At 38.5% G+C, this 14,127-nt stretch overlaps 1 protein-coding gene across 11 annotated transcripts in view; it reads right to left on the bottom strand.

Moving 5' to 3' along the window:
• The window catches only part of LPP (LIM domain containing preferred translocation partner in lipoma), a 738,130-nt gene that overhangs the window by 215,623 nt on the left and 508,380 nt on the right, over positions 1 to 14,127 (bottom strand). The window lies entirely within an intron of this gene.

Genomic DNA, 14,127 nt, shown 5'->3' with positions numbered 1-14,127 from the left:
TTAAGGAAGCCAACTAATGAAAAAATGAAGATCCAGGCTAGCTGTCCAGATTTTGCCATACCTCAGGGCTTGCCGCAACCCACTTCACTCTGTCTGTGAGACCTTCCCAGTATACCCTAGCCCACACTGGCTTGACACACTGCTTCATCTCTACAAATGACTCTAATCAGTACCACAAGTCTGAACAGCTGTTATGTAATCGTTCAATTCCTCCATCTTTTCATTTACTTTCCAGCAGGGCTGGTCCTCTTCTTTTGTATTATACTCATAACTAAGGCTAATGCTGTGTGGAGAAATTTCTTCAAAAAGTTTCTGAATTACTCCTATGCCCTCGTAATCACAATTATTCCAAACAGCGCAGGATTAGAATGGCACCTAAAAAGTAATATTGCCAAGGACTTATGCAACACAATAGTAATATTCATTCACACACTTCTAGTTGCTAAAGCAGCATGCATGTCCTGTGATAATAAACTTTGAAGTAATAAATATGTCACAGTCTCGGAAGGTTCCAACACTTGATCTTCTGGATGGTCTTTCTATGAGGTGGAAAAAGCATAGACTTTGAAGTCAGAGATGCCTAGGTTCAAAGTTTAGCTTTGCACACCTACTCTCATACAAGGTATTTAATATCTCTGGGCTTCAGATTCCACATTGCAAAATGAGATGGTAAACCTTATCTAGCAGGGTTATTATGAAGATTAAATGAGAAAATGTAAAGAAGAAACCCAGCCCAATGTTTGTTGAAAAGTAGGTACTTACATAATAGTTTTCCTTTGTTACCTTTACTAAAAGCATGAGATTATGTGAATTCAGCTAGAGTTTGGGTGCAGCAGTGTTAACAAAACCAATTGAGGTTCCCAAATTAAACATTTCCTTATGTAAGTTACATTGTGGTATGCTAAAAGATTTAAAGGCGTGACTCTATACCCAAGGCAGATTGGAGAAGGAAGGAAAGCTAAGACATTCCTGTGATGAATAAAAAGAGAAGAGAGAAAGAAGAGGAATTAGGCATAAAATGGTAAAAAATTTCCTTTTCGTGTTTACAAAAACGAAGTTGGGAAACATAGAGTTGAAGAGCAGGAGAAGGAAAAATTATTAGGGAAGACAAAGGTAAAAGCTTTTGAGATATAAAGCTTCCATCTATGTTCTTTTTTAAATTGTTGCAACCCTAGTATCCCAGAGTGTACTGTGTGAAAACTTAACCAAGTATAACTAGTTCAGAATGTGGCCACTCAATAGGCAGAAGGGCTTTTAGGCAAATTCAGCAAAAAGCCAAGGGCTCAGCAGTATATTCCAGAAAGGTATTGTGTTTGTTATGACATGCCCAACAACAGTAAGTGCTTATAATGGGTTTGGAATGTTCTTCCCTACACTACAAAGGAGTAAGATGCAAATGACCCAGGGGGTATATTTCATCAGTCATCTCCTAGAGAGACAGAATCTTATGCAATCTTCTTTGAAAAAAAAAACAAAAAAGAAAAAAATTACAGAGAGAGAAAGAAAGGGACTCTACCCTTCTTTAAGAGACTGAGTATTGGTACTGCTCATATTCCAATTTTTCTCTTTTCAGTTACCCCAATAAGTCCCGCCTCTCCTTCCTCCAGTTTGGCTGGACAAGCTAAGTTTTCACATCATGCACTCAAAATGGGGAAGGAGAAACTTGTCCATTTTCTCTATGTCTGGAGGAGCAGGAAGAGCCACAGTATCCAGAATCATAGCTTCAGGGAGAGGAAGAATGGTCACGATCTACTGGCTAAATGAACTCTTAGCTGATACCTGAATCCTGAAAAATGCTCCCTACCCATGATGTTTTAAAAGTCTCAGAGAGACCAAAGCATGAGACTAATTATTATTGATGTTGGTACTAATTAAAATGGGGAAGTATTGAGAAAGTGCTACATTGATTAATTATAGAGGCTGTACACTGTCAAAGAGTTTTATAAATATTTAATAATTTATCTTAATATTGATGTGGATGAATACCACCTTCATTTTTCTTTGATATGACTCTACAGTGGTTTGTTGTTGTTGTTGTTTATTTGTTTCCACATATAGGGCCCTCTGTCATTCATGAGATGATGTAAATTGACCAAGCTCACAGGGCCCTCAGAGTTAAAAACAAACAAACAAACAAAAAAACAGTACTTCTCTATTATGAATCTGCCCAGCTCACATTTAACTTCTCGTGACTGGAAATAAGCTTTCTTTTACTTGAACTTCCACAGGTTGTTTAATTTGTACTCCTTCAAAGCATATAACCAGTGATAAGAAAGTTATTTATATGCCTTTTTCTCTACTGGAACAGACAGACCATGTTGCACACACATTAATGGCCCAAATGGGACTTAATATAGCTTGGGGATTCTCAGTACATGAGTGCTGAATGGAAACAGAAAAAAAAAAAACAATAAAAGAAAACAATTTTTTCTTTGGAAATGGAAGTCAAAAACTAAATTATAGATAGTAAAATATAAAGTGATTCATATATTATATTGACTCAATTCCTCCAGTTCCTCTCCTCCCAGGGTTTAGACCTTTAAAAGAGAAAACATGCTATTGTCTTGGCAGCAGCTCCAGGAGCAACTCTAAAAGGTGTTGTCAAAGCAGAGGAGAGAAGGGAACGAGCTTATGGAAAGAACAAGCGATTGGAAAACAGTGAAAGGCACCAATCTTCAAAGGTATAGGAAGAGGAAGGGCACAGACAGCTTATTCTGCTCCTGCCTGCAGGGCAGCCTCTGCCCAGGGTTAAGAAGCAAGCTGGTAGCAGCAAATAGAAACAAAAATGGAGCAGGTAAAATCACCCTCTATCCCCACCACCCCCTCCATCAACGTACACACACTGTAAGTGAAGAAGGGGTAAAGATAAATAGCATTTTTACTCCAGTCCTTTAACCCTCCCTAACTCCATCCAACAACAACAACAAATTAATAAGAAAAAGTTGCATAAACAAAACCAAGCAAAACATGAGCCAACAAGATAATGTACCAAACAGGGTAAGCTCTGGAAAATGAATGGGGGTATGGGTGCACTTTCACTTTCTTTCATGAACTTCTGCACTGGATGATTAAAAAAAAAAAAAAAAAGAGTCTTATAACAAACATTTGAAGACAAAAAGCTCACCATAAATAGCATTTGGGAAACAAACTGCCTTACTATCAAGAAAGATTATAAACGTGAGTTTTGTCTTCCAGGAATGCAAATAGCTTCCTCATTTCTACCCCTCCCAGTTCTTGCTTAAATTCTTACGCAGTCAGTTCAGACTTGTTCAGTTTGATACCTAAAGTGTGAGCAAGAAAGCATTCAAAATGCAAACACGAAAATTAATGGAAAATTTTCAAGCGCTTCTATTTAAACAATGATTGCTATATGTCTTTTTGCCCTTCAGTGGCAGCTTTACTAGCAGGCAATGAAGAATACTTATTTTCTTTATAATTAGATGCTCCACAAATGCAGTAAATGACACAAAAAGAACATGTTTAGAGCTCTCATTTCTGGCTGACTAATTAGTCAATATTATATTCAAATGCAACTTCTGGTATTTCACCCATTCCGGGCCTAGAGTCTCCTGCACCTCCACTGAGGGTGGGGGCCTAGTATAGTAATTTGTCTGAAACAGACTCGTAGTTTTCAGGAGAGAATGGGTAAACTGCTCTACCGTTACATCTCAAAATGCAAATAAGGAAGAGCAAATAATTAACTAGAAACTTAAAAAAAAATAACATAGGCAACTGCCCCTTGATTATCAGAATTCATGACTTTCTGGGCAAAGGGGGCCATGGAGCAGACTCTTAACATTAACGAAAGCTTGTCTCCTTTTATCATGTCAAGATGTAATCTTCCTATTGAGGTAGTAAGGGAAAGGGGGAGGGGAAGGCATTAATAAATGAGATTTGTGATTTGCATAGAAAAAAATGGCTGATTGGCTTCAATTTAAATAAATATTGAAGTTTGATAAACTGAAGTAAATGCTGACAACTCTGCCAACACAACTAGATGTTAAATTTTTATAGCCTTTAACTTGATTGCAAAGGGACTCCTGTGAAACTTTTAAAAGACAAGGGATAATACGCCAAAATAATTTATTCCTTACACATTTATTAATTGAAAGAGGCAATGCTAGGTCCTATGGGGATAGGACATAGGAATTCAAATTGTTATTCTTTTCAAAGTTTTAGTATCTATGGTCATTATAATAACTATAATCCAAGGTAGATATTAAATGCCATAAAAGAGGCAGAGCCATTTTCAGCTGCGTAGTACTTGATCTAAGACTTTCAAAATTGGAGAGATTTTAGAAGGTAGAGAGAACAATCTGGCAAGACTTAAACTGCATAAACAAATATGTGGAGAAAGGACAACTTATGTAGAAAATGCGGGGGAAACTGAAATTGCCCTATTGGGTTAGAAACCTGTAACTGCCCAGAAGTAGCAACGGAGCTGAAGTCAGAAAGACAATGGAAGAAAATGATGGAAGTCTTAGGATGGCAACGAGGACACATTAATCATGGTAGCGCTCCAAATATAAAGCCTGTGGTCATAAGATGTGACCATTTGGAATCCCTTGACTTGAGTTTGTTCCCGTCATCCTTCCAACCTTTCAGTCTGGAGGCAAAGGAGGTTGTATCCAAAAATAAGTATAATCTTCAAATGTGCCTGTGGTCAAAGCCTTAGCACCAACCACATGAGTTTAATCCAATGGCAAAATTATACAGTGGAAGAGGAAGTAACGTGCGTGCCAACGTGGAGGTGAGTTTACTTCAACATGAGGACCCAGTCTCAAAAATGCTCTCATCTGAAAAGAGTTCAAACCTCTGCTTCTGGCCTGAGATAGCCTTGAATAACAGTGGAGGAGACAAATAACGGAACTAAAAGGGTGGAAAAACTATTGGCTTGAGTGATAAAAAAAAAAAAAAAAAAAGAGAGAGACCTGGGTTCTTATGCTGATTTCCTCAGTAAATGATATTTGACATCTAGGTGACCATTGGCAAAACCCTTCCTCACTCTTTCTCCCATCTGTAAACAAGGAATTTTGACTGGAAGATTCAGGGCATGTCTTCTAACTTTAATAGCGTGACTTTTTTATTTTAATTAACTAATTAATTTATTTTTTATTATTATACTTTACGTTCTGGGATACATATGCACAATGTGCAGGTTTGTTACATATGTATACATGTGCCATGTTGGTGTGCTGCACCCATTAACTCGTCAGCTACATTAGGTATTTCTCCTAATGCTATCCCTCCCTCTTCTCCCCACCCCCCAACAGGCCCCGGTGTGTGAAGTTCCTCACCCTGTGTCCAAGCATTCTCATTGTTCAATTCCCACCTATGAGTGAGAACATGTGGTATTTGGTTTTCTGTCCTAGTGATAGTTTGCTCAGAATGATGGTTTCCAGCTTCATCCAAGTTGCTACAAAGGACATGAACTCATCCTTTTTTATGGCTGCTTAGTATTCCACGGTGTATATTTGCCACATTTTCTTAATCCAGTCTATCATTGATGGACATTTGGGTTGGTTCCAAGTCTTTGCTATTGTGAAGAGTGCTGCAATAAACATACGTCTGCATGTGTCTTTATAGTAGCATGATTTATAATCCTTTGGGTATATACCCAGTAATGGGATGGCTGGGCCAAATGGTATTTCTAGTTCTAGATCCTTGAGGAATTGCCACACTGTCTTCCACAATGGTTGAACTCCCACCAACAGTATAAAAGTATTTCTATTTCTCCACATCCTCTCCATCACCTGCATCACCTGTTGTTTCCTGACTTTTATTTTTTATTTTTTTGAGATGGAGTCTTGCTCTGTCACCCAGGCCGGAGTGCAGTGGTGCAATCTTGGCTCACTGCAAGCTCCACCTCCCAGGTTCACGCCATTCTCCTGCTTCAGCCTCCCGAGTAGCTGGGACTACAGGCGCCCACCACCACGCTCGGCTAATTTTTTGTATTTTTAGTAGAGACGGGGTTTCACCATGTTAGTCAGGATGGTCTCGATCTCCTGACTTCGTGATCCGCCCGCCTCGGCCTCCCAAAGTGTTGGGATTACGGGTGTGAGCCATCATGCCCGGCCCTGACTTTTTAATGATCTAACTGGTGTGAGATGGTATCTCATTGTGGTTTTGATTTATGCGGCTTGCTCTGAGTAAATAAGACTCTTGATTACCAATCTCAGGGTGAACATGAAATTAAAAATGTCCTCTTCAGTGTCATGGTCCTCTTGCTTCTGTCCAGTCTCAAAGGGCTCCCCACTCACTTCCCTTCTCAATTTTCTGAAAATCATATGTTCACGTGCTCCTTCTTTAGTAGTCTATACACAAGTTTAAGATTTTGATGAGCCCGTGCTTGTCTTTGACAGGTCTCCTAAGATCTTACAAATAATGATCATTCAATAAATATTAGTGGAATGAAAAAATGATTAAAATGCCCGTTTTCAAGTAATGCACAAGGTTATATTCACCAAAAAGGATTTCCAGGAAAATCGTGGAGACAGTATAAACAATACACTTGATCTTAGCCAAAAAGCTGAGAAGCGATAAAGAGTATGAACAATAAGCAGCAAGGAAGATCACATACTGCTGCTCCTGATATTTTTTACTTTGGAGTATTTCCTAGGAAATGTGCAGAAAAAGAATAAGTAATTGTCCCATGGAAAAACAGCAAATGACTCAGTGATCTTGCACGTCTGTGCCAGATTGTAATTCCTAGCTAAAGGCTTTATCTGCAGATTGATGCATCAGAGAAGCCTGAGGATCTAACTTTCAAACTTGCCTCTTCTGCTCAAATACCTATTAAGAAGGAAGATTACATCTCGGCTGTTATAATGCCACTGGAAATTATGGAATTAGAGTTTTTTGGCACTAAAAAATTACTTGTATGGAAGCAATTATACATACTGCACCTACAAATCTTCCAAACCTTTAATACCTGAAAAGTTACATAGCTTCCAGAGAGCGGTTTAGAACTTAGTTATGGTGTTTGATATAAACACCTCCCAACACCCACTTTGCATATCATATGGCGAGTGTAAACTAAATGATTTCCTATTGTACATTGTTCATGTCCAGGCATAAAATTATAAGAGCTTCAATCTTCAGAGTCAAGAAAAAAAGCTAACTTAACACATCATCTTTAAGAATAAATGAGGTTACAAATCTACATTTGGAAGAACAGAATCTAGTCCATATGTACCAGATACCATTTTTTTTTTCAAACTTAAACTCCGGATTCCAAAATGTATACTCTCTCTATATACTGAGGTAACAGCTTGTCAGAGAAATGTGGCAAGCAACAGCAGGACTAGCACAGCAGATGGGTAGTATTTTTATACTGGCTTTTAAGTGATAATGTGAGTTTACATAGGGTCATCCTAAATATTGTTTAAGTGCATGGAATGACTCGAGTCACTGTCTAACCTTGAGTAGGCTGTTTTGCTTTCAGTTCTTGTCTTAATTTCCAACCATCAAGGCTTCATCAACAGAAATCTATCTTTTATTTGGAAAAAGGAGCTGCACAAATTTCTCAGAACCTCTCTTTTCAGATTCACATGTTTTACATTGCCATTAAAAACAATACGGAAGAAAAAAAAACTATAACAACTTTCCTGTTAACACAGTGGACTACATCAGTCTCACTCAACAGGTCACAAATGGTATCTGTCCCACGAGGAAAAACAAAAACAAAAAAGATTAGCACACTAGATGGTGAGGTTGAGAATACTAAGTTTTAATTTCAGCTCTTCTACTAACTGGCTCCATAGCATCTCTAAGCCACAGTTCCCACATCTGGAAGATGTGCTTACCAATAACTATGGTACAGAGTTGCTGGGGTGGGAGCTGTCAAAAGGGAATCTATGTAAAACTGCTACCAAAGATTTTTTTTTTTTTGAGACAGAGTATCGCTCTGTCGCCCAGGCTGGAGTGCAGTGGTGTGATCTCGGCTCACTGCAAGCTCCACCTCTGGGGTTCACGCCATTCTCCTGCCTCAGCCTCCCGAGTAGCTGGGACTACAGGCGCCCGCCACCATGCCCGGCTACTTTTTTGTATTTTTAGTGGAGACGAGGTTTCACCGTGTTAGCCAGGATGGTCTCTATCTCCTGACCTGGTGATCTGCCCGCCTCAGCCTCCCAAAGTGCTGGGATTACAGGCGTGAGCCATTGCGCCCGGCCAACTCCTATCAAAGACTTTAGGACTCACATCCTTCCACCTTGTGCCTGAGACTATTTCACTTGTTGATAAAATGAACTTCTAACTTCAGTTTCAAAAGATTCCATGGATTTTAAATGAATCCTACGTAATCAGAGCAAAGTTTTTGTTCACAAATGAGAATGTACAGCAACCTCAAAATCTTAAGAAAGTGATAACTTGTATCACTGTTTTACTGTGTGCAGAAAACAGTGATAAAAGATATAAAATACAAACACTATTATATATCCACTATATAGTGGCCTCCTCTAAGGTAAGGTTTCCCCAATGGGGATGGTAGGTGGAAGATAGTAAGGCAGAAATTTTAGGATTTCAGATGGTATTAGGTACTATTACCTTTGAAAATCTCCTTTCTCTCTGCAGCACAACACAACCAGAAATGTAAGCACCCAGAGGGCAGGAATTTTTATGATTGTATTTACTCCTGACTTCCAGTGTATGGACAAGTGATTGGCACCGAGTAAGCATTCAACAAGTATTTGATGAGTGACTGTTGAATAAATGATGGCTCCATGCAAGCATTTCTCTTTCCTTCTTTCCTGTTGAAAAATAATTGTTATAAAGAAATCCGTAAGGTATATTCTATTTCCCAAAGAAGGATAGACTGTGTTTAAAATGAAGCATCTTACCTAAGTTGACACAGCCAGAGAATTACTGAGGCCAGATCCCACCCCAGACTTACAGTTTCTTATTCTTTCTACTAAGTTATACCGCCTTGATGAACCTTTTAAATCTAGGGGCATGGGTCTCCTCCTGTGAACAAAGACAAGTCTGTGTGAATCTTTCTGGTCCTTCAACTTCCACACCGTTAAGGATGACATCATAAATATAATACTGTAGAGCGTCACTGGCTAGAATGAGATCAAGTCATAAGTTAGGAAATGGTGAAGACTGAATAGCTTCTGAGGTCACTTGACTACAAATAGAGCCACACAATTTTGCTTGTTAATTTGTAAAATACTAGAGAAACAGAAATAGTTTATAACATTACAATTCTTAGTTTACAAGCTCCTTGAGTCAGGACACTTGTGTTATTCATCTACTCATGAATGAATTGGCCAGTCCTTGATATTAGTATCTGGCAAAGTTAGTATTCTGAAATTGAATGACTGGATAAATGAATAAGAATGGCAAAATGTCAAAGGGATAAATGTAAATGACTGCATTTCTGACTAAAACACTAATTGTAGAATTATAGGATGGATCAGATCCTACCAGATAAGGCACAGGCTAAGATAAAATTATATACTAAATGCAAAATTTTCCTAAAATGCAAACTTTATAGTTCCTCACTTACTTTTTTAACAAAACTGACTGATGTTACAAAGGAAAGGACAAGTTAGTCTCAAGACATGTGCTTTTAAAACTGTATTTAGGAACAAAAGAGTATGTTAGCTGGCCGGAAGAGGTGGCTCATGCCTGTAATCCCAGCACTTTGGGAGGCTGAGGCAGGCAGATCACGAGGTCAGGAGTTTGAGACCAGCCTGGCCAGCATGGTGAAACTCCAACTCTACTAAAAAAAAAAATACAAAAATTAGCCTGGTGTGGTGACAGGTGCCTGTAATCCCAGCTCCTCGGGAGGCTGAGGCAGGAGAATCGCTTAAAACTGGAAGGTGGAGGTTGCAGTGAGCCGAGATTGCACCGCTGCACTCCAGCCTGGGCAACAAGAGCAAAACTCCATCTCAAAAAAAAAAGAAGAAGAAGAAGGAATATGTTTGCTATGTTTAGAGAGGAAATTACAATTTTCTAATAAAACAACTACTCAGACAAACACATAGAAACTATGTTAAACAAAGTGATTTATGGAAACCATTCTTTCCTTTTTCCTAATATTCCAGTTTTTAGATTTTGTGACAATTTTATATTTTCTGGAAATTAATGATATTTTGGGTATTATGGGGTATTGAATGCCTGTAGCCCATTCAACACAGAAAAGGGGCATATACTTTACAAAAATATTTACCAACATTCAATTTCATTATAATGATAAGTCTAACAGGGCATAATGGCAGCAAAATTTGAATTTGAGTGGAGCAACAGAAAAGATAAAACAATACACCATCCTCAGAAAACCCTTAATCACACTCCATTTTTGTGCACTAAAAATCTAGACAGTGGCTCTCCAAAGATGTGGTCACTGAAGAAATGGATCCCTCTAGAGGGCGTACTGCACTGGGTGTGCGGGGAAGATGCTACCAAAGTGTAAAGGCTGGAGACCTGGCACACTCAGGTCCTGCCATGTATAGGCCATCCCCACACAGGGAGGAACTCTCTTGCTTTCAATGCCAGTAGCACCAGTAGAAAAACAACTGACTACACTCTAAGTTACTCCCAGTTTCCCCTAATTTTAGTCCCTGGTAATATTTTTATACCTAGCTCATGAAAAATCACTATTTGATCCAAAAAAATCAGTAACACAGAATATAATACAGAAGATACGGACAACCTCAACGTTATTTAAATATTTTTTGTTTCACATAATTAAAAGATTGTGGCAATGGGTCCATGTATCTCTTCTCTCTCTCTCCACACACACACACACACACACAGACACACACAGACACACACACACATATACATATATCCATCTTCCCCACCAATAGCTAAAGTCAATACTCAGGAAAATGCTAAGGGTAAATATAATTTTTAAAAACAGTTTCTATCAGGCCATTGAGTAAATCAAAGTGTTAGAATACACAGGACTTGAACTTCACAGTTGTTTTATTAAAACCAGAAGTCTTTTGGTAGTCAAAGAAATAGGTGAACTTGAAACACCATGTGTAACTTTATTTATTCAAACAAGGCTATGGGATATCTTCCAGGTTTTACACATTTAGCAGCATACTGAAATGAACCAGTAAGAAACACATCTTCACAGAGCTTTGTCTCTAAGAGGGGTGCTAAGCCAAATGGATGAATAACATTAATATGAAGGAAAAGACTAAAACTTTCATTAAAGATATACAATAAATGGTAATAGGATTTCAGAAAGAGGACACTTTTAGCTCAAGGATCTGAAAAAGCTTAGAGGTGAGTTGGCACTTAAAACCAAAACCTCATTGCAGCTCTGTCCAATTATGACAAGTGACAATATGTGGTTTGTAATAGGTTTAGTGTGCATATCAAGTGACATTTAACAGTATAAATTCTGTAACAGGTGTCCCCAATCCCCAGGCTATGGACTGATAGTGGTCCTTGGCCTGTTCCTAGCAGGTGAGTGGCAGGCGAGCCAGCATTATAGCCGGAGCTCCGCCTCCTGTCAGATCAGTGGTGGTGGCATTAGATTCTCATAGGGGTGCGAACCTTATTGTGAACTGCGCATGTAAGGGACCTAGTTTGCATGCTCCTTATGAGACTCTAATGCCGATAATCTGAGGTGGAAGAGTTTCATACTGAAGCCATCCCTACCCCACCAACCCTGGGTTCGTGGAAAAACTGTCTTCCAGAAAAGTGGTCATTGGTGCCAAAAAGGTTGGAGACCACTGCGTTACAAGGTCATTTGCCCAATTACAGTCCTGAAAAAATCCTTACTGCAGCTTTTCTCATTGGGTCAGAAGACGGTAACACAGCATATGTTCTGAAAATATGCATAATATATATCATGTATATACAGACCGAATTTAATAGCCACTCTACCCGTTGGAGTTTTAAGTAGCGATGTACTTGACACTCAATATGACAGCATGGGAGGTGGAGAAAAGAAAAGTAAAAACTTGTTTGAAAGAGTTTTATCTTTAATTTATCAGGTACCAGGAGATTTTGAAGGCAAAAATAAACCCTCGTGTGGAAACATTTCATTTACCTAACAGCTTGAGATCTTTGCTGTGGATTATCTTTTATGTGACACTCCCCCATCCCTTTCTTGAGTCTGTATATGCAATTAAGGGAAATACAAAGCTGTAAATGCCAGACACCACAAGGCCCTTTAATCAGATCCAAGATGTCTCACATGGAAAGACCACAAGGCATCCACACATGTGCAGGTCACTGCACAGGCTCACATTCACACAGAGATGCCTTCCAATGATTTTAATCCCACTCCCCACAGTTCATCATGTTTGTTTGTTTGTTTTTCTCCCCACTTGTTTCTTCTTTCCCTTTGGACTTTGTAGTGTCTTCTGTTCTCTTTGATGACAGTTTGTCAATTAGATGCATTCCATTCAGTTCAGAAGTTCATTAAATTCAGATAACATACTATTCTTGCAAGCTGACTGTGTTTATTAATGTAACATGTGACACATGTAGTACAACAGGGAATTTGATCTTTTCTTCGCATTACTCAGACACCTAGAATAATGCATCGCATCTGCTATTCACTAAGGGACTTTATAATATTATTTACATATTTAAAGATTTCTGGAGAGTCACATGGCTTTGAGAAATTCACGAATGAGTGCATTGCACTAAGATAAATTAGATATAGGCAATATGCTGATTCACATATCTCTAAATAGCTTTAATTTTTGTGCCTGCTTTGCAAGGGGATGGAGAAGAAAAGGGGCAGGAGAGAGGAAATAAGAAGCTCTTTATGTAATTAAGCTTTGGGTATTCAACAAGATGTTGGAACTATTAATAGCTACCATAAAGTCAACCTTTAAATTTAAACAGTAAGTCCAAAGTATTTTCCTCTATTTGTTATCTCATTAAACTGTTTTTTCTACTCTGCCTTTCTAAAGAATAAAAACAAACAGAAATGAAACAAATTCTATCAGGCCACAGTCCCTCACAGAACCTCACCAGCAGGAAAGATTTCCAAAGGTATGCAATGGAAGAACCGAGATGCAGCAAAGTCCATGGTATCCACGGGATCTCTGACTCTCCCAAATCTTAATAACTGTTTGTGCCAGTTGAACCCATCAGGATAAAGGCAGTTTGAAGCAGCCCAATGATGTTATATCACTTCAGGATAAATAAGGCTAGCAAGTTTAATTCAAGAAACATTGCTCAAATGCATATTACCTGCTGAGCACCTTGAGATTCTATGAGATGCATCCTTTCCCCTTAGGGAGCTTCCAGTTTAGGAAAAAATAGAAAAGCACTATGTCTGCATAACTGAGAGAAAGTTTTAAAATATTTTTATTGTTTCACATAAGGACAGGATTGAGTCAACATTTCTCCCTTCTTTTCCTTTCTCTTCTCTCTCTTTCTGGTCACACTAACAGCAGATGTTGAAATGTTCATGTTTGTGCAAGTGCACTGCAATAACAGTCAAAAGCTTGACTTAAGAGTGCAAAATAATTAAGCACTAACTAAACATCAGAATATTCCTTTTATATCCCCAAGTCTGCTGCCTATTAAATGAATGAAAGAAAAATGAGTTAGGAGTTCTCCAAGATAAATCAGCTTCCCTCAAGTTAGTCGCTTAAGCCTATTTGGAGACATGCTATAGATGAGGCAGGGTGCATGTCAAAAATGCATCTTTGTCAAGCGTTTATGAGAAGACAAGCCACAGAGTGGGAGAAAGTATTTGCAAACAACACGTTTAAGAAAGGACTATTATTATTGAAAATATCCAAAGAACTCTCAAAACTTAGTAAGAAAAACAACCATTAAAAATGGGCAAAAGACCTGAACAGACACCTCACCAAACAAGATATACAGATGGCAAATAAGCAAATAAGCCTGCTACCATAGGCAAAATCCAAAAGTCTGACAACACTGATACTGACAATAAAATTCTGGCCACAATGTTGTAGCAACAGGAACACGCATTCATTGCAGGTGGGACCGCAAAATGGTACAGATACTTTGGAAGGCAGTTTGGCAGTTTTTTACAAAACTAAACATACTCTTACCATACGATCCGGCAATCACATTCCTTGGTATTTACCCCAATGAGCTGAAAATATATGTTTACAAAGAAACCAGCACATGGATGTTTATAGCAACTTTATTCATAATTGCCAAAACTTGGAAACA

Source organism: Pan paniscus, chromosome 2 (genome assembly GCF_029289425.2).
Source record: "Pan paniscus chromosome 2, NHGRI_mPanPan1-v2.0_pri, whole genome shotgun sequence".
Lineage (NCBI taxonomy): Eukaryota > Metazoa > Chordata > Mammalia > Primates > Hominidae > Pan > Pan paniscus.
This window is presented reverse-complemented; position numbering and strand designations above follow the sequence as displayed.